This window comes from Hibiscus syriacus, unplaced genomic scaffold, assembly GCF_006381635.1.
Source record: "Hibiscus syriacus cultivar Baekdansim isolate YM2019G1 unplaced genomic scaffold, ASM638163v2 tig00110718_pilon, whole genome shotgun sequence".
Classification (NCBI taxonomy): Eukaryota; Viridiplantae; Streptophyta; class Magnoliopsida; order Malvales; family Malvaceae; genus Hibiscus; species Hibiscus syriacus.
Window position 1 is genome coordinate 593,836 of NW_024062837.1, and position 22,225 is coordinate 616,060.

The 22,225-nt window shown below is 31.3% G+C and overlaps 1 pseudogene; it reads left to right on the forward strand.

The window, feature by feature from the left end:
- Positions 1-2,961: 2,961 nt before the first annotated feature.
- LOC120138994 overlaps positions 2,962-22,225 on the forward strand; it is a 32,117-nt pseudogene continuing 12,853 nt past the window's right edge.

Genomic DNA, 22,225 nt, shown 5'->3' on the forward strand with positions numbered 1-22,225 from the left:
TAACATGCAAAAATTAACAGTTTAATGTCTAAAACAGCAAAGATTAAATACAAGAATACTTAGGGCTAAAATTAGATGCGGGTAAAATAAAGAGACAAAACTATAAACATGCAAATGTTGATTTATGGACTAAAACGAACATGCAACAATTCAGAAGTTAAATGTCTAAAATAACAAAAACTAAATAACATAACATTTGGGACTGAAAATTAAAACGCATAAAATAAAGATGCAAAATTGGAAACAGGAAAACATTTAGTTTGGGGACCAAAATGAAAATAAACACAAAAACTATAGGGATTAAACGACAGTTTTACTCTAAGGACTCGGTGACTAAAAGCTAATTAACCCTAAATTTTTAATATATATCCAACCTAAATAACAAACCTAACCTAACTCTAAACTAAACAACCCAGCCGTTCCTCTCATCTTCTCTACCCTCCCTCTATATTCTCTTTTTCATCTCCCCCATTCACAAGTCACGATCGAGACTCCAAATCCCAAATCCGGCCACCATGCACAACGCCCTGGTGACTCAACGTAAAGGTAAACGATCTTCACCCTACCTCCCTTTATTCTCACTCTATTTTGAAATCACGATCTAAAAGCTAAACCTCATACCCATGTGCCAGGTCTCTCAGACAAACCTCAACGCTCGAACACCAACCCTTGTTACGCACGACTCGGGTAAACAATCTTCTCCTGATTCTATTTCATATTTACCTTGGTTTGAAAACAATACCAGTACACACAAAGAAAACGGGAAAACGGAAACAAACCAAAAGAGAGTACCTCAAACCCAAAACGTGTTTTCTATTGCTTTCCCGATTTTTGAATACAATGATGGATTGCCCTTTCTTTTCTCTTTTACATTGATTTTCTGCTGTAAATTCGAAGGAAAAGATTGAGACCACCCTCTTTTTTATTGTTTTCGTCCCCTGTTTGAGAGCCCCCTTCGAATGGTTGTTGGGAAACCTTCTCGTTAATTCTTGGTTGCCGACCTGAGAGACTCCCCTTTTTCTGTGTTTTTTCTCTCGTTTCTTTCTTTTTTTTCTGCTCGGTTTCCCCCTCTATTTCGAATGGTTCCCCCCTGTTTACAATGCTTTTCCCTATTTTAATTTCCAGCAGTTAATTCCCCCTCAAAACTGACTCTTTACAGTTTTTTTTTGAGTGCTCAATATCATTCCCACGATCAAACACTACTTTCCCCTTATTTTTGCTTGCTAACTGTTCTTGTTGTGCAGGACTTCACGTGGACTGAAGTCTCCAATCAACACTGTTGTTTTGGGCTGATTTGGGCTCCTACTGGTCCAAATTTGTATCGTTTGCTGGATACGAAGCCTCCGATAAAGCCCTCGGACGAAATCGAGCATCTACACCCCGATTACTAAAAGTTATAAAATGGTCTCTCAATTATAGGGTATTTATTTATAGTGTCCCCGACTATTAAAAGTTACAAAATGATTATCCGACTATTTATATGTTTTAAACTCATCTTTTTCGTGAAAAAATTGACTGCAGTCTAAGTTGGATGTTAACTTGTTGACTGAGATATGATAAAATTCAATTCCAAAATATCAAAAGAGGTCGATTCTAAAATATCAAAAGACTATCATACCTCATTCAATATATTAACTTTCAACTTAGAAAATCGTTAAACTTTTTTTTATAGAAAATGACGAGCTTGGAATATATGAATAGTAAGGTGATCATTTTATAACTTTCAATAGTCGAAGACTCAACAAAGAAATACCCTACAGTCAAAAGATCATTTTATAATTTTTAATAATTGAGGAATTCAATAAAAAAATATCTTATAATCGAGTGACAATTTATATATTACCCAATAATATATTGATAAGGAGCCGGATAAAATATAAGTATATCTAAAAGAAAAAGAAAAACATATCTCACCATGAAGAATTAGATAATAAAATGGTAAAAAAGAGATATTTGTCACTGCATTAAACAATTCCAACTCCAACTCCATTATTAGTTTAGCCTTCCTTTAAACAAATGCGGTAAAAAGATAACTTAGAAAAATATTTTTCAAGCATGAATTAAGCGACTTTCGTGGTAAAAGAATTATTGGTATTATTTTAATGACCCGGGTTTGAGTATCACATATGTTAGGGTGCAAGCATTCAATATCAAAATGTTTAGAGTGTTTTTTGAACATATATTGCTTTGTACTTACTTCAAATTTATAAAAAAAAAGTATTTTTTAAAATTGTTTTTATATTATTTGATTTTAAAATTTAATTGTTTAATAGTATTGTTAAAATTACTTTTGAGAAATAAATTATTATAGAAATTTTGTTATAAATTTAATATATATATATATATATATATAATATTTACTTTTTATCCAAAATTGTTCATAAATAATGTAAAATATTTATTAATAAATATTAAAAATATGAAATAATTAATTTCCAATGCTTTACTTTTACTCTTTTATCCAACAATTGTCTACCATAAATCCAATACTTATAAAATTCAGCATTAACAGTTAACTTTTAGTTTATCAACTAATACCACCACCACTTAATTTCTAAAGATATTTAGCTTCACAAAGGGAAGGAAATAGTGAGAAACAGTAAACAACAACCTTGCTGAATAATGAAATGCTCCAGCTCATCCATAAAAGATGGGAAACTAGGGAATGCTGGATGGGCCGGAAACGACGTCGTTCCCTTAACAAAAATTAAATTCTCATTTATTTCAGAAACTTTTTTTATTTCTAACATAAAATCTTATATTTGTCTCTGCAAAAAAAATTCTAACAAAACTCAGATGTCTTATTCCAATATATGTAAACAAGAAAATATTCGTTAGGAAAAGTACAAGCATATATAAATGAGACTTCACTATAGAGATTCAGTTATCCCCAAATATAAAATTTTACTTCTCTTCCTGATTAGTCCAATAAAATCTTGAAATATTACAAAGAAGTTAATAATGGAGGAACAGATTAAGCTTAAACCTAGTTGCTTAATGGCATTGGTGGAAGCCAAGTTCGATTCTGTACGCGAAACCCATGCCTCTAAATACACCTTCTTTCGCTTAGATTGTATGGGATTCCTCCTTTATGAAGAATGCTTGAAATCCAAGGCACATCGCTTACCGAATTCTTCAAGTAAATTCTTAACGGTTTTCTTTTACTATAATATTTTTTTATAACTGTTCATATCTAATATATTAATACATTAATCCATATCGAATACAGCAGAGATTCAATATAGAAACCACTCTCCAAATCTATTCTTTTATATTATAGTACATATTGAAACACAAATTATTTTGTTGAACAAAAGTTTAGGTAATCGTATCCTATTAATATTATTTGCAGGTGTATAAAGTTTGACGTCAAGTGGTAATCAAGACCAACGACTTACACAACTTATGGATATTTCATGTATCCAACCCTACATTAACAACGACTCCAAAGCCATTTATATTAATCAAACAAGACGGAAAGATCATCAAATCAACAAATCCAGCACCGTAAATAAGTGTCAAAGATGTGGAACGGCTTCGAGATTTTGTTCCATCGAATGCAAGGTATATTTATATTGCATATCAATGAATTTTACAAGTGAAACTATAACACCCTAAACCAGTACGACACACAGTCGACCGATCAGAATGTTGCACAAAACCATCGGAGTGGTTAACCAAAATTTTCTTTTAAATTTTTTCGTTTTTAAAAATGATCATTTGTAACCACTCATGCTAAAATTAATCAACTACAATTAATTTAAATAAAATATTTACATTAGGATCATCCAAAATAATATTTAAATCATACAAACCATAGTTTAAAATCAGTTACGACTCATACAAAAATATACAGATCGGAGTTTACAATTATACATGCCCTCTAAAGATGAACTCAAGACGTACTTTGCACTATCTGGGTTTGGATCACTGCTGTCAAAAAGTCATTGGACTGCTCCTTGACTAACCTGCGTAAGGAAACAAATTCTAAACGCTGAGCTAACTAGCCCAGTGCTACACTAACAACTAAGTCATACTAAAAGTGTTCATGTCATGCTCAAGCTAACTAATAAATGCAATAGTGAGTATACTAGTATATTGCCCTCTCTACTCTCACACACCCCTCTAGTCTACCGAGGCTGGTTGCTCAGAATCTTTGCATCGGTCAACCCCCTCGACTAGCACACTCCTTGAGTGTCGGACCTTACTCCCAAGCTAGTTAGCTTTAAGTGCCTCGCGCACTATCTAAGGATATATACAGACTGAATCTATACTTTCAATAATGCTAGCATTTTCTAAAAGAATTCAGATGTCCTGATCGTTTCTTAAGCATCATCCAAGGCTATTTTTATGTCATCCTAATTGATCTTGTTTCTAAGTGTAATATTAATATCATTAATATTCTCACTTGTAGTCTTATTTGATGATATAATGAAATGTTGGGGAACCTCGAGTCTAATCTTCTTAAAAACTGACATTTTTGCTCAAAACAAACTGAAAATATTGATACTAACCCAAGAGTATCGATACTCATGCAAAAATTTTGATACTTTATATAAGTATCGATACTTTTAAACATTAAGTTCTGTCCAATTTCGAAACTTTCTGGGAGTTTCGTAACTATGACTCAAAGTTTTAATACTCTTGAAATAGTTTCAATATTCCCACCCAAAAAACACAAAATAAATTCAAGACGCAAGTTTTGTTTTACAAACGTTTGAGCGTCACAAACCTTTTCAATCTTTTGACCTAAATACAAAAAAAATGTTTCAAAATGGTAGTAATAGAGTTAGAAAATTTATTTTGGGTGTAAAATTTAAAAATTGTATGAAAATTTATTTAAATGGATAAAAGTAAATAATGAGTATCAATTTATTTTTGAGGGTGTTAATATTCTTTTAAAAATATATTAATTTTATTTTTTAATATTTTTATATTAAACTTATGAAGATTTCCCCTCAATTTTTTTTTTGGTATCATGTAGCACGTTTCATTATCATTTTAATATTTTTTATTTTAGAGTGTCAAATTTAAAAATTGGGTGAAATTTTTTAAGGGTATCAACATTCTTTTAAAAATATTATTATATTTTAAACTTAAATACTTTTATTTTTTCTTAAAAAATAAATAAGACCTCAAACTTTATAAAAAACCAATTAAGTCCTCGAACTGTCTAAAAGAATCAATTAACTGTCTAAAAGAATCAATTAAGCTCATATATCACATCATCATCTACTGTATATTGTCATTTACACATCGTAGATAGCTACATCGGCTTCGTTAATCATCACATCAGTATCACTACAGTCAACAACATAATTCATTGATTGAAGGACCAAATTAAAGTTTTTCTAAATATAAAGACCACTTTAAATGCAAAATAAATTCAAGGGTCACATAAATTTCTTTTCCAAAAGTTTGAGGGCCACAAGTCTTTTCAAAATAATCTTTTGAACTAAACACACACACACACAAAAATGTTCCAAAATGTGAAACAGATGTATGGAGAGAGTTGAATTGTCTGCTGCCACTGTGTGGTGGAAAACAGTGTACGTATTTCATTTATTTATTTTAAAAATGAAACTTTAATCTATTGATGTATTTTTTGAACATGCTTTGCTATTGTTGTGAATTTATGGACGTAAACTGGAAATATCAATTGGAGAATCTGAAATTATATCTGTAGCAGTCTAGCAGACAAAAACCACCTTCATATATTTAAAACCTCTCTTTCCAATCTCCTTTTACAGGTGCAGTGTCCCCACTCTTCTCATTAAGAAAAAGAGTGGAAATTATCCCTAAAAATCATCGTGCAAACATTATGAAATCAAACCAACATTAAACAATATTAACGTGATAATAAAACGTTATTTACTTCTATCTGCATTATTTTCTTGTTTTCCTCATAATTGATTGCAACACTAGATCCACCACTCCACATTTTTTCGATATGATGTTTTTTCGGATGCTAAATATATAGTAATAATAATGGAAGCACGGTAATAACTAATATAAAACGAACAAGAATATTTAATCGGTTAATCATAATGTTCATCTTTATTCCATCATATTCCATTAAATCATGAGTTCATCTTTATTATTGATTTCTTAGACCATAAACATGTAGGTGCAACCATACTATCATGGAAATATTAAATTAACAAATTATCATCGTTAAGATAACATTTCATATTTTTATATAAAATTATCATATAGATCAGAGGACAAATGTTATCATCATATTTTCCGAAGTTAGAAACTCCAAATTCAAGCAAGATAACCAAGTTAGGTAGTAAATTGAGTTCTTTTGCTTCTAAATTCTTGATTGAACTATTTTCTTTTATGGCTTGAAGTTTCTCTTCTAGCAATTAACACTTCCTTTGAATTTTAGCAGGTATAGACTGATCCCTCTTCAATCATACACACATCTTTTGTTTCCGTAAAGAATTCAATTTCTTTGAAGTCCTCCATTATCTGTCTCTTAGCTTTGAGCTCTTCATAGTGTCAAATATCATGCTCCACTTCAGCATGAAACTCACACTAGACTCTATTTTCTTCATCTTAATTAGCTTCTAAGCCTTGACTTATGAGACCCACCTTAAACATCTTTTTCCATACCCACTTTAACAATGAGTTATAAGTGCTGGGCTTTAGGAAATTCAGGTTTTCCTTCCTCAAAACTTATCATACCAACCTTAATGAGACTATTAACTTTGTGTTGCAGAGTATGAAAATTCATGTTGAATGACCATGATTTCTAATATGGTATTTGCAATGCCCTTTGGCATTAAATTGACTCGGATGGGGTGATTCGAGAGGCTCCAAATAAACAGGTGCCAAGAGGTGATTCCCTGCAAGCTAAGGTAGCGACTCAATGTATGTTATAGGGATCAAGATGATTGATTCGTTTATCTTATTATCATTCTCTGGTGGCATTATTGTGTCACCTACTCCTCTTTTGTTGACTTAACATACTCAATGTATGGTGTCGTCTCTTTCTTTCTTATTCTTCTTTCGATTAATATGGGTGAATACAAGGTATTCAAATGCTATCAATTATTTGACAATTAACGTGCATATCTCTGTCATACGCGGTGATCGAATTCGAAACCTCAAAAGATAACAATAAATCTCTTTAATAATTGAGGTCGCTTGATTTTTATTGTCGTCTCTTTCTTAAATCATCCATAATGATTGTTGAAGCTTTCGAAGTTTCCAATAAAGTATCAATGTAATCTTTATATCCTTGGAGAGAGTTTTCGAGTTCCTTTACACGATTTCTTAATCTCTCATTCTTGGCCCAACTAACATCTAACTCGATGAGAGTATCTCGACCATGGTGTCTTAAAAAGAATTTTCCAACTCGATTACCCTAATTCTCAATTCAAATTTTCCTAACCAGACTTAACATCAATTCTTCACATATTTTGTTTGATATCAACCGTAATGATGACTATAAAATCTCTCGATCAAAGAAAAAACAAAACAACATTTGAAATTGCCAACGGCTGATACAACTCATTTATTTTTATCAACGAATCTGAACTTCCAAACAAAATGAATAACCATTTTTGAATCGGTTAATCAATCAATCTTCAGAATCAATTCTTACTTTGCCAATAATGACTGGGGGAAGGAATTGGATAAAGAGAAACTTCCTTTTTTCTTACTTCTGCCCTTTGTTTGAAAATAAAACTAATAAATTAGTAGGTGTATATAGGAATTTTCTTTTATTTTTAAAGATATATTGACCATAAACCATACAAAGAATTGAAAATGTTAGGGTTAACTATATGGATGGTAACTTATCTTTGTGTTTTGTCCACTTTTGGTCAATAATTTCAAAAAACATAAGATATGGTCACTTGTATTTTTATTAAATTAAGATATGATCACTTTCATTTTTATTTAATTATGATGTGATCACCCCGAGTTAACTGTCGTTAACAACAATTAATTTTTTTTATATAATCACACATTTGATCACTGTTATACATATTCTCTCAATTTAGTCATACTTTTAATAAATTAAAATAAATTTAATCCTCCAATCAAACGATGCCACATGTCATGCCAGTTAGGTTGTTCAATAATACTAGACCCGATTGAGCTGACCTATCGACCCGCTGACCCAATTAAAAAATATCAGGTATTTATAATAAAAAATACACAATTTTCTGGGTCGGGTATCCTACCGGGTTTCTGGGTCGAGCATAGGTCACAAAATGTTGGTTAATCGGATACCCTCCTATCTGGTACCCTATTTATTATATATTTTTTTTTCATTTTTATTTTATATTAATATTTTATTCATAATCCTCAAATTATTTCACCCTAACATTCTAAAATCCTAATTTCTTAAATTTTGACACCATAACGTTATAAATTCTTAATTTTTTAAATTATTTCACATTAACATTCTAAATTATTTTTTAAAATATTTATTTTAACTTCAAAACATTTGAAATTTAATTATATTTCCTTATTTTAAATTTTTAATAAATTTTATTTCAATTATGTAATTTAAATTTTTAAAATTTATGTGTGGTTTATATATATTATAGACTTTTAAATTTTAAATTTTATCAATTTTTATATAACTTTTTTTAAAAATAATATAATTTAAAGAAAAGTAAAAAAATTATGAATCGGGTACCCGTGACCCGAATTATATATAATATAATTTTATATATATTAACTTATAATTTTTTATATTAACTTATTAAATATATTTTACTATTAACTTAATTTTAAAAAAATTATTTTTATTTTTAAATATATAATTTATTTTAATTTATTAAAAGTATGACTAAATTAAAAGAATATGTAACTAACATTGACCAAATGTGTGAATATATCAAAATATTTAAATATTGTTAATGGCAGTTAGCTCAGTGTGACCAAATCTTGTTTAAATAAAAATGTAAGTGACCATATCTTATGTATTTTAAAATCAGTAACCAAAAGTAGACAAAATCTAAAGATAAATGATCAATCGTATAACTAACCCAAAATGTTAAACAAAAGCCCGATATTAGCCCAGTTTTGGGTCCAAATCTCCCGAAATGGTCTTTCAGCATCATCATCGTTTCCGTTAATTCGTTTACTTGAATTATATTGCATTTTTAAGAAAGAAGTACATCCTTTCTGACATTTTTATTCTGTACGTATGAATACTGTTGTCTTTAAGCACTTTCTGTTTTTGTGTAAATGGATCACTATTATTTTCTTTTCATCTATTTCTTTCTATATAAAGGTATCCTATGCTAATCATAACCTCTCTTTTTCCCTGGAAATTTAATGTTGTAGGATTGTACAATAGTTCTTGTGACTTTGATGCTGAACAAACTTGTGTTTTGTATTCACCTGAAAAGAAAACGGAGCATATTTCATCTGATGCACAAGTCCATCTTGCTTTGACACCTCTCCAACCGATTGTTTTTTTCGGTTTTCACAAGAGAATGAGTGTAACAGGTTGGTTTGCTGCTTACCATTTCGTAAGTTTAGAAATTCTTTTTGTGCTGGCATCATCCTATAATTCTATCTAATTCTTGCACTCTCATGCATGAAGTTGTTGGGACCATTGAAGGCGGGAGAGCACCTACAAAAATAAAGACAGACTTGAAGAAACCTATTGTGAATCTTGCTTGTCATCCTCGACTACCTGTTCTGGTACATTTTCAGATGCCTCAGATTGGTTTATTCTTATATCATTGTTAGGATTTTCTGCTGCTTTCTGGCAGGGTTGTATGTGTATTTAGTTGCTTATGGTTCTTTTAGATTCTGGTAGAGTTAAAAGTCATTGAAGGTTTCAATGGCCGGGATTTCTGGGGCTAGACCTGAAATTTGATAATTGAAATTGTTTTTGGCTTCTACTTGACCATTCAATATTTATGAGATATGTAAAGCAGTAGTATTTTGGTGGTAGCTGTGGAATGCTTGTTACAATTAATGCTGATGAAATAATTGTTGAAATGGATCTTTTCTTTTTGGCTGTAACTGAATTTTCAAAATATCAAATTAAATCATGTTGCAAACAGTAAAAAAAAAAAACGGTTCTCTATCCAGATCATCTTAAATTCTGAATAACTAACCCCTATCTTTTGTTGTGACATATCCAGCTAATCAGATAGCTGTTATACCAATAGCTGATTTATTTTCTGTTTTATCAGTCATTATATAGCTGCTAAATTATGATTAAGAATGTACTGAACAGTTGTTTGTTTTCTAGTTCTTGTATCTTTATTTCTGAGAAAAAAATAGTATGTAGCATATGCAGAAGGTTTGATTCGGGCATACAACATTCATACATATGCGGTTCTTTATACACTACAACGTAAGTCGAGGAAAAAAGGAATCCTTTCTTTAATCTATTATATTACTACTGCACTATATCCTATTGCATTTTTTGTCTTGCTTCCTTCTGATGGTAACATTAAGCTCCTTGGTGCTGGTGCATTTGCTTTTCACTCGATGCTGGAATGGATTTTTGTTGGTGATGGACGTTGTACGCTTCTTGCATGGGATGTATCAACAGAAAGACCTATTATGATTGGAATGTGAGCACCTTTTTCTGTCATTTTTATTTAATATGCTATTTCATCACCAATTTTCCTAGTTTTAAAGTCTGTGTTATGTGTGACGATAAGGTAGAGGAAGAAATTCAAGCATTTCTGAGGTACTATGTTTTTGCCCTGCAGTACTCAGGTGGGTTCTCAGCCTATCGCATCAGTTGCTTGGCTTTCACCGTTGGGTTTACTTGTCATTCTTTCCAAAGATGGAGCCCTACAATTTTGGGAAACACGATTGAAAGCTAATCCAAATAAATTTCCTGCGCAAGTAAATTTCTTTGAGCCTGCTTGTAAGTACGGACAGACTTTCTAGGAAGGGAGTAGGAGGATATACTTATATATATATATATATATATATATATATATATATATATAATATGTATCCTAATTGAAAATCACATATGCTGGTCTTTTGATGTTTCCTTTTCAGCAATTGAATCATTGGACATCCCACGCCTTCTTTCTCGTCAGGGTGGGGAAGCAGTTTATCCCCTACCAAGAATCAGAGCTTTTGAAGTTCACCCAAAATTGAACTTAGCAGCTTTGCTTTTCGCAGTTAAGGGCACTCACCTATGTCATTGCTATATAAACTGTTTGTTAATTTCTGATGAATAATGTGCACTTTTTGTTACAGAAAATGATCGGTGGCAACAACTTGAAGAATAAAGCTGCTTACGCTAGGGAAGGAAGGAAACAGCTCTTTGCAGTTCTTCAAAGTGCCAGGGGATCTTCAGGTGGATGTTTAATTAATCTACCTACACTTACATTGTTGCATATGGAGAAAATACTCTATTTTAAATAATTTATTCCAGTTTTATATTCCTTAATGTACCTGGATGACAACTGTGAAGTCTTACAGTATCTTAAAAAATGGTTCCAATATAGGATGACATTTGATTTCTTATTGGCACAAGCTTACACCTTATTGATGTGATCAAAATAGAATCAAATGTATTGTTTCTTGATTGCTTATCTTAAACAATCTAAATTCATGTTTTCTTGAGCAGTTGCTCGGTTTTTACGTTGGTAGTGTCGGTCACATTTCCTAACTTTCCGATTAGAAAATGAGAGCTGTTTATGCTTTTTATAATTTTTCTCTTTGCATTTGTTGAAAATATTTTTGATGTTTCGATATAACAAATCAAGGGTTATTGAATTTTAAAATTTCACAATCATTTTTAAGTATATTCGATTCAATTATTCGAATTGTAACACCCCAACCCATACCCGACCCAGATACGAGTTTGAGATATCACATTGACCTTTTAAAACGATGTTCTTCCAAAATAACCAAATATTTGAACTCATTTTAAGAAAATACGATGATATATTATTGAATTATGCTTCATTATAAAAATTTATGGCAAAAATGTATTTATAAACAGTAAAATACGGTATGAACAGTAATGAACAGTTCTGTGAACAGTACTGCAGTGCATCGATGCATTGCTACAGGCATCGATACACTAAAATTTCGAAGCTAAATTGTGCATCGATGCACTGCTACAGTGACTTTCGTAAAATGTACATAAAACTCGTAAAAATTTAACCGCTCATTCTATCATTTATATTACATAAAACTTTAAAACATTACAAAACTCGATCAGAGCATAAATACTTAATTTACCGACTTTATTTACATGTCAACCTATTTAACCCATAACAATACATACTATTTAATCTACTTCTGATCTGACCTTCAAGTGGAGTTGTGTTGTTTTGCTGAGCTTATTATGGATCTCTCCGCTTTTCGGTACCTACGTGTAAAACACTTACACGCTAAGTCATAGACTTAGTGAGGCATAATTATAATAATAATGAAATGTAATAATGATGACATAATAAGATGAAATGTAATGAAATCAGCTATGCAATCCATATAATCTGCATAACATATATCTTACCAATAATTCTATCAAATTAACCATCATGAATTCATGTAATAAGTTCAATGGTTCAATAGCCTATGATACAATACTGAGAACCCGAGGTATATGAGTACTGTGAGGTTGTGCACTATGCTGTCACCACAGCTCATATAAATTTGCACCGAAGTGCCACGTAGAATTACACCGTAGTTCCATATAATATGTCCCTAAGGACTACATAGAAATTCCTTAAGAATCATATACATATACCAAGGATCAAGTAGGTGTCTCAAAATACCTCATACATGTTCCAAAGAATACATATATGTCCCGAAGGACCACGTAGAATTTGTCCCGAAGGACAGCGTAAACCCTCTACTCTTGGCATGCCAACTATACCTATAGTTCTCATCTACATAACATGGGCTTTCACAGTTCACATAGTTTATATCGCGTAGACATATTATTTCCATACCTTTATCACATAGACATATCATTTCCATACCTTTATCACATAGCTCATATAATTTTTCCTGCATATTCATGTCACATAATGCATATGATATGAACTCATATCATGTTTCATAATATGAAATGTAATCATGTATCACATAATGCATATTCCTCGATCGATCTTACTTGTCACTTGTTCCGGAACTCGTTTAGGCTCAATATCTACATAAATATAATTTGCAATATGATTATCAGGAGCCTAAACCTTATACTTTAATGTTATTAACTTAAACGAATTTAATAAACTCATATTCCTAATTTCCTTTAGGAGTGTACCGATGCACTATGGGTGCATCGGTACCCAAATTAGGTTCAAAATTCCTATGCATTGATGCACCCCTTAATGCATTGATGCACATTCAAATTTTGTCTTAGTGCATCGATGCCCATCCATAATGCATCGATGCTCATGTCAATAATAAACTGGTTTTACCCTAAAATTCCATAACTTTTCATTAAATTTCCTCATATAAAACTCCTTTCATACTACTAAACTCACCTACAACCATTTTAACTAACTCTTATCATTCCAACACTTTAGAATTTCCCATATCTCCTTCAAATTCTTAAAACTAAGAATTATACCAAAATTTTCATGTAATCCAAACTTATTTCTAACACTTATAACTTATTATTCACACCTATGACAAGTCAAACTCAACTTCTAAATCCATTTATACATCCTTATTCAAAATTTCACTAATCCACTTCCTATCTTTAATCCTTCATAACTTACAAATCTTTGAGTTTCTATGATCTTTTTCATCTCCATCATCTTTCCTAAAGCTTCATGAATCAAACCCATACTTTAATTTGAAGGATTAACCAAAAGAAATCAAACTTACCTTAGGTTTGGATGCTTCACGTTTGGGAGAAGAAGAAGATGAAGAAGATAAGTCTGGAAATTTATCTCTTCAAAGCATATTCCACATGGGTATTATAATACCCACAATTATTATTTTATTATTTTATTTGCTCAAAGGCTCTTTTACCCTTTTACTTCTCCTTCACTTATTAATTCATCCTACACCAACATCTTTTAATTAATTCCTTCACATTCCAATTTATCTAATTTGGTCATTGAATTTTAAAATTTCACACTTTGGTCACTAACCCGGTATTGAGGATGTTACACGAATATCAAAATATTACTCTAAGTTTTTCAAAGATCAATTTCAATCCTTACTCAAGTGTAAAATTGTGTTTTAAACTTGAAATATTTTTTACAAAGTATTTCGAACCTTAATCGAGCCAAAAATCAAATTTAGAAAGTAATGTACCGATGCAATACATGATGCATCGATGCACACCCATTTCGAATGCTTTTTGTGTACTGATGCACAAGTTATGCATCGATGTACTCTTGAATATTTTGAAACATCGAATGCATTTTGTGTACCGATGCACAGACCATGCATCGATGCACTCCTGGCTCTTTGAAACATCAAATGTAATTAGTGTACCGATCTACCCTTAGTGTACCGATGCACTAAGTCTTATAACGGTCGAAATATTTGAATTTTACACATAGTGTACCGATGCACCTTGGCTATGCATCGATGTACACACACTCCCAACTGTTTTATTTAATTATTTTCATACAATAATGAATCTATTGACTTCACCAATGATCCCCAATGTTCAGAAGTGATTCAATGTGTATTTAAACAAGCTTAGGAGCCATTGATCAACAACAATTAAGAAGAGAAGCTAGAGAATCAAAGAGAAAGCATCAAACCTCAAGTTTGAGCATTTCAAGCCAAATTTTCATTCAATATTCATTTTGCTTTCAAGAACACTTATTGTGCTCAATTGTATTCATTTTTTTAGTGTTCTTTCTTTGTTCTAGAATTGTGCAAACATCTTACCTTGTGAGGTTTTTCTGTAAGTTTGCAAATTTGCGTATTTCTCTTTGGGAGAGAGTGTTCTTAAGAATTTGGGGTATAATTCTTGAGGAAGTTGTAAGGTTACTCTTTGTCCTCAAAAGAAAGAACAAATTAGTGAATTTGTTGGAAAATTCTTAGTGTGGATAGCTAAGGTAATGGACGTAGACTTTGGTTGAGAAAATTGAACCACTCTAAATCGCTGTGCAAATATTTTCAATTTTCTGCAAAAGCTTCCACCAAAATTTTTATTGCCAATTCACCTCCTCTTGGCTATTTCTTCGATTGATTAACTCAACAATTGGTATTAGAGCCTCGCTCATTTTAAGGTTTAATCGCCTCTTAAGTCGATTCGGGAAGAGTTATATCGATATTCAAGTCATCAATGTCCTTCACTTCAAACTTCGACTGGTCTTGATTCTATGCCTGTCAACAAGCCTCCTTTCTTTAATGGAGCTAATTATGCTTACTGGAAGAATAGAATGAGGTATTTCATTCAAGCAAGTGATATGGGAGCATGAAATATCATAGAAGACAGATACTTCATTTCTTCCACTCATTCAAGATTGTGGAGTGAAGCAGTGACAAGAATGTTCCAGTTCAACTCAAAGGCTATCCATATTATTTTTTGTGCTCATGGACCGGATGAATACGGGAGAGTTTCATCTTGTACAACTGCCAAGGAGATATGGGATAAACTACAAGTCACTCATGAAGGCACAGCCGGGGTAAAAGAATCTAAAATTAGTCTTCTAACTCATAGTTATGAAAATTTCAAGATGAAACCGGATTAAGATATTAAAGCTATGACAGATAGATTTTCCACGATTGCCAATGGTCTCAAATCATATGGAGAGATCATTCCAAACGAAAAGTTTGTGAGGAAGTTAGTTTATTCTCTTCCAAAATCTTGGCAATAAAAGAATACGGCAATCATCGAGGCTAAAAACTTAATCTTTAACTCTCGAAGAGTTAATTGGTTCTCTCCTCACTCATGAAATGATGCTTCAAGATGAGGTAGACCTCAAGAAGATTGACGAGACAAAGAAGGATAAGGAGAAAAAGAAAAACGTGGGAGTTGCTCTCAAATCCACAAAAAATGAGAGTGATTCGGATGAAGATGACGATGACGAGGAAATGCCATTATTTTCCAAACGGTTTAGAAAATTGATAAAGCCCAACCAAGGAAGAAAATTCAAACAAAATGAAGGCTTCAAAACTGAATCGAAGGTTCCGATGAAGATGAACAAGAAGTAGCAAACTTGTGCTTGATGGCCATCGGGGAAAGCTCTTAGGTAACATCTAGCTCATTTAATTTCGAAGATTATTCTTTTGATGAGCTTTTAGAGGAATATACTGGGTTGGCTTCGAATTATGAAAAATTATTTTTAAAATACAAAATTGATATTTCAAAATTGAAAAATGAAAATAATCTCATATCCAAGACCAACAATGATTTTGAAAGTAAAATTAAGGATTTGCAAATCAAACTAGATGAGTTTGAAAAGAAAATTTCTGATTTGCATAATTTAGTTTTAAAGGTCAACGATGATCAATCAAAAATAAATTAATGATCTTAAAACTTCTTTTGATAAATTTGGAACAAAACGTTTTGAAAATGGAGAAAGTTCAAAATCCAACTTTGTTAAAAAAAGTTTTAAAAACTACAATCATAGAGGTCCCCGAAGAACCTCTAATGGAAAAATCGTTAGAAGTATATGGGTTCCTAAAGAACTCATTACTACTAAAGATAAGGATATCCTACATAATTGGATACCTAAGGGGACTAGAATTTTGGAGACTAATGAATATGGGCCCAAAAGAAATTGAGTACCAAAAATAAAAAAATTAATCTATGTTTGTAGGAAAATGAGCATTTCTACAAGACATGGTAAACAAATTCAAACTCATGGTACCTTGATAGTGGATGCTCAAGACACATGACCGGAGACAAGAGTCGGTTCATAGAGCTTAACGACAAAAAATAGAGGAGATGTGACTTTTGGTGTTAATTCAAAAGGTCACATTGAAGGTATATGTAAAATAGATAATACTTCTTCCATTCAAATTAAAAATGTTTTATATGTGAATGGGTTAAAGCATAATCTATTGAGTAATAGTCAATTTTGTGATAAAGGATACAATGTCTTATTTGAAATAAATGGTTGTAAAGTCATTGACATTGCATCTAATCAGATTATGCTTGTTGGTCATAGAATATGAAACATTTACATGGTGCATTTAGATTCTATTAATATGACTAATTTATGCCTAATTGCTAAGGATGAGCATGATAGTTGGTTATGGCATAGGAGATTATGATATACAAGCAAGAGTGTTCTTCAAAGACTAATTCAAGGAGATTTAGTAAGAGGGTTGCCAAAGCTAAAATTTGATAAAGATAAAATCTATGATGCTTGTGCTAAAGGAAAACATCAAAGAGCTTCCTTTAAGTCCATTAATGATGTATCAACTAGTAGAGTATTACAATTGATCCATATAGATCTTTTTGGGCCAATTAGAACTATTAGGTTGGTTGGAAAACAATATTGATTTGTATTTGTAGATGACTATTTTAGATATACTTGGGTTCTATTTTTAAGTACTAAAGATGAAGCATTAGAAAAATTCATCACGTTTTCAAAAGTAATCCAAAATGAAAAAGGTTACTCAATAACTAGTGTTAGGAGTGATCATGGTACTAAATTTAAAAATCTTAGATTTACTGATTTTTATAATTCTAATGATATTAACCATAATTTTTTAGCTCCGAGAACCCCTCATCAAAATGAAGTTGTTGAGAGGAAAAATTGAACTTTAGAAGAAATGGTTAAAAGCATGCTTTGTGAAAATAATTTGCCAAAATATATTTTTGGGCGGAAGCCACAAATACAGCTTGTTATGTTATTAATCGAGTAATGATTAGGCCAATTTTGAAGAAAACTCCATATGAACTTTTCAAAAATAAAAAACCTAACATTAACTATTTTCATCCTTTTGGATGTAAATATTTTGTTTTAAACAACGGTAAAGAAAATCTTGGCAAATTTGATGCTAAAAGTGATGAAGGAATTTTTATGGGTTATTCCTTAAATTCTAAAGCTTATCGAGTATTTAATAAAAGAACTTTTGTGGTAGAAGAGTCTATACATGTTGTTTTCGATGATAATCCCCTTCCGAGGAAGGATTCTTGTGTGAATGATGATGTAAGTATTGTAAACACAAATGACGTTAGTCATGACGTTGGAGAACCATCATCAAAGGAATAAACGAAATATTAGGAAACTCATGATTTTCTCGAGAATCCAACCATCGAAGAAAGGGAAGTCTCTTACCCAAGAGAATACAACTATGTCAATGATGGTGAGATAATAGGTGATCCATCCAAAGGGGTAACAACTCGATCTTCTCTTAGAAATATATGTAATTATGTTGCATTTATCTCATGCATGGAGCCTAAGAATATTAAAGAAGCATTAAATGATTAACATTGGATTATGGCTATACAAGAAGAGTTAAATCAATTTGAAAGAAGTAAAGTATGAACATTAATTGAAAGACCTAGTAATAAATCTATTGTAGGTACTAGATGAGTATTTAGGAATAAGCTTGATGAAAGTGGTAATATAGTGAGAAACAAGGCTAGATTTGTTGCTCAAGGCTATACTCAAGAAGAGGGCATAGACTATGACGAAACATACGCTCCCGTAGCTAGGATGGAAGCAATTAGAATGTTATTAGCATTTGCATGTTTCAATGAATTTAAATTATATCAAATGGATGTTAAAAGTACATTTTTAAATGGTTTTATAAAAGAAGAAGTGTATGTTGAACAATCTCATGGTTTTGAAGATTCAAAATTTACAGATCATGTTTTTAAATTGAAAAAAGCATTTTATGGTTTAAAACAAGCTCCTAGAGCTTAGTATGAAAGATTGTCAAACTTTTTAATTGAAAAAGTTTTTTCAAAAGGGAAGGTTGACACTACATTGTTTTTAAAGCATAAAGGTAAAGATATATTAGTAGTTCAAATTTATGTTGACGATATAATATTTGTTTCTACTAATGATGTTTTTTTCAAGAATTTTCTAAGCTAATGTAGAGTGAATTCGAAATGAGCATGATGGGGGAGCTCTCATTTTTCTTGGGACTCCAAATCAAGCAAAGAAAAGATGACATCTTTATCAATCAAGCAAAATACGTCAAAGATATGCTCAATAAATTTGGATTGGAAAATGGGAAACCTCATGCCACTCCAATGAGCTCATCAACAAATCTTGACAAAGATGAATGAGGTAAATGTGTGGATGTTAAATTATATAGATCCATGATTGGCTCTTTGCTTTATCTAACCGCAAGTAGACCTGGAATTATGTTTAGTGTTTGCTTATGTGCTAGATTTCAATCATGCCCTAAGGAATCACATTTACTAGCTGTTAAGAGAATCTTTAGATACCTTAAGGACACTCCTAGTTTAGGACTTTGGTATCCTAGAGACTCTAGCTTTAGCTTGCATGCCTTTTCTGATGCGGATTATGGAGGATGTAAAATAGATAGGAAAAGCACCTCCAGTTCCTGCCAATTCCTAGGAAATATGTTAATTTCATGGTTTCCAAAGAAACAAAATTGTGTTGCATTATCTACCACTGAAGTGGAATACATTTCAGCATGTAGTTGTTGTGCACAAGTTTTATGGATGAAACAATAACTTTTAGATTATGGAATTGAAGCATGAAACAAAATTGTAGTTGTTGTGCACTAGTGTTATTTTTCTCACTAAAAATCCCATCCAACACTCTAGAACTAAGCACGTTGAAATTAGACATCATTTCATTAGAGATCATGTCGCTAAAGAAGATGTAGTTCTAGAATTTGTTGATACTTTGCATCAATTAGCGGATATTTTTACAAAACCTTTAGATAAAGAAAGATTTTAGACACTTAGAAGAGAATTAGGTTTAACTGACCTATCTTCACTTATTGTTTAAATAAGAAATAAAAAAATGCTTATAAAAATAACATTTTTTATTGCATTCTTTGCTATTAGTTAGGGGGAGTTTATGATCTTCAGTGAAAATTAATTGTATGTTCAAATAAAATTTAAGAATAACTTTATTTGATTGAACATTGTTAATTTTCGATTTTTGAGTTGCCAATACCACTAGAGCTAATTAATTTAGCATTTTAAGTGATTAAAACAGATTTTTGACATTTTTGTTAACTATGGATCGATACACTAGACAGTGCATCGATGCATCCCTTGAATGTGCATCGATACACCATGAAGGTGCACCGATGCATTCCTTGAATGTGCATCGATGCACTCTGCTGTGCATCGATACACCCGTCGGGTTTTAGGTTCTTAAATCCCTAAAAATCATTTTTTTCAAAACCCTAAACACTCTCTTTGATGCCTTTCAAAACCTATTTCACCCTATACTCCAATCTTGCTCATTTTCAATGATTCAAGTCGGAATTAACTCGTTTATCAACTTCTAATCCTGCTTGCATCTACAAACTCGTGCAAAAATCATCACATTCTCACAAAATCCAAATTTTTCAAGGTAATATTTCAAAAAACCCTGTTTTATTAATTTTTGAACTTAGGATTAGTTTTGATTAGTTCTAGGTTGAACAAAGTATCGTGCATTGATTGTTTAATGTTTAGAAACTAGTTTTTATAATCAATTTTATCAAAAACACACAATTTTTCAAGATTTTTTTAATTTCGAAATAAAAAAATTATTTTCAAAAATTATTGTTTTAATTAATGTTTTTGATTCGGTTATGTTGTTTTCATGAAAACTATATGTATTATGTTTTTCAAACATTGTTTTCCAAATAGTTTTCAAAACTTTTCCCATTAGGATTCGGTTTAGAGAATCTTGAATATTGCATACATGTGTTTCAAAATTGCAGGTTATCTATCATATTCCGATTTCATTAACCATCTCTAAACGCCCAAGGACATCCTCTAGTCGTTCGAGTCAAAACCGACCTCCTATTCTTCCACCCAATCCAGATCCAAACCTTGATGATCCAAATATGACCATTCTCAACTCATGTTTCAATGTACTTGGTCGGAGACAAGATCTCTACCATAGGTATCATAATTGTTTTGAGTCATACAAAATCTGGGAAGAGCGTATTCCCTCGATTCAAGCTATGATTGATATAAATTTTCAATACCTTCCTACCCTCACATCCTGGAAATTTGATAAACTTTTTCACCTTAAACCGATTGTATATCATTTAGAATATGACCAATTTACCATTACACATTGTTCATGAATATTGAATTATGAAACTAATGGTTAACATTTCTTTTGATTGTGATCTTAGTAGCTTAAGCTATATTTATTTAAATCAATTGGCTAACATTACAAAATCTTGTTTAAATTGTTTTATAGAGTCTTTTTGATTTAACAAAAAGGGGGAGAATTAGGCCTGTAAATGAACTGAACGTTCAGTGAACCATTCATGAACCGTGCGGCGGGAAGTTCGTTTATATTTGTTTATTTATTAAATGAACGAACATGAACAAGATTTTGCATTCGTTTAATTAAATGAACGAACACGAACAAAGGGCTAGTTCGTTCATTTACTTTTGTGAACGTTCGATTATATGTTAGTTTATGTTCGTTCATTTATGTTCATTTATGTTCGTTCATTTATGTTCATTTATGTTCGTTCATTTATATTCGAACAGAGGGTAAGTTGAATATGTTACGAAGATTATTGAAGTTTTTTGGATTTCAAGAAGATTGTTTTGTTGAACAAATTAACTTTAAGACTTTATTATGTTCATATAGCTTATTTATGATTTATGTATGTTTTTGTCGTATTCGAACAAATTAACTCTAAAGTTGCAAGTTATATTAATGAATTTTAAGTTGTTTACTTTTTTTTACATTCATTTTTTGTGTTCGAATAAGTTTGTTTTTTGTGTTTGTGTTGTTCGTTTATGTTCATTTATTATGTTCGTTCGTTTGTATTCGTTTATGTTCGTTTATCATTTAAATGAACGAACATGAACAAGCTGTATTCCTTAATGAACGAACATGAACAAAAAAAATTTGTTCGTTTATGTTCGTTTATTTATGAAATGAACGAACATAAACATACCTCCGTTCATGTGTGCTCGGTTCGTTTACAGGCCTAGGGAGAATATAGTAAGGGGGAGGGAGTAATTTTTACAAATTTGGTTTCAAAAATGATTTTCAATGAAAATCTTAAAATTTGCTTAAATGTTTTGTTATATCAAAAAGGGAGAGATTGTTGAAAACATTTTTGATGTTTCGATATAACAAATCAAGGGTTATTGAATTTTAAGATTTCACAATCAATTTTAAGTATATCCGATTCAATTATTCGAATATCAAAATATTAC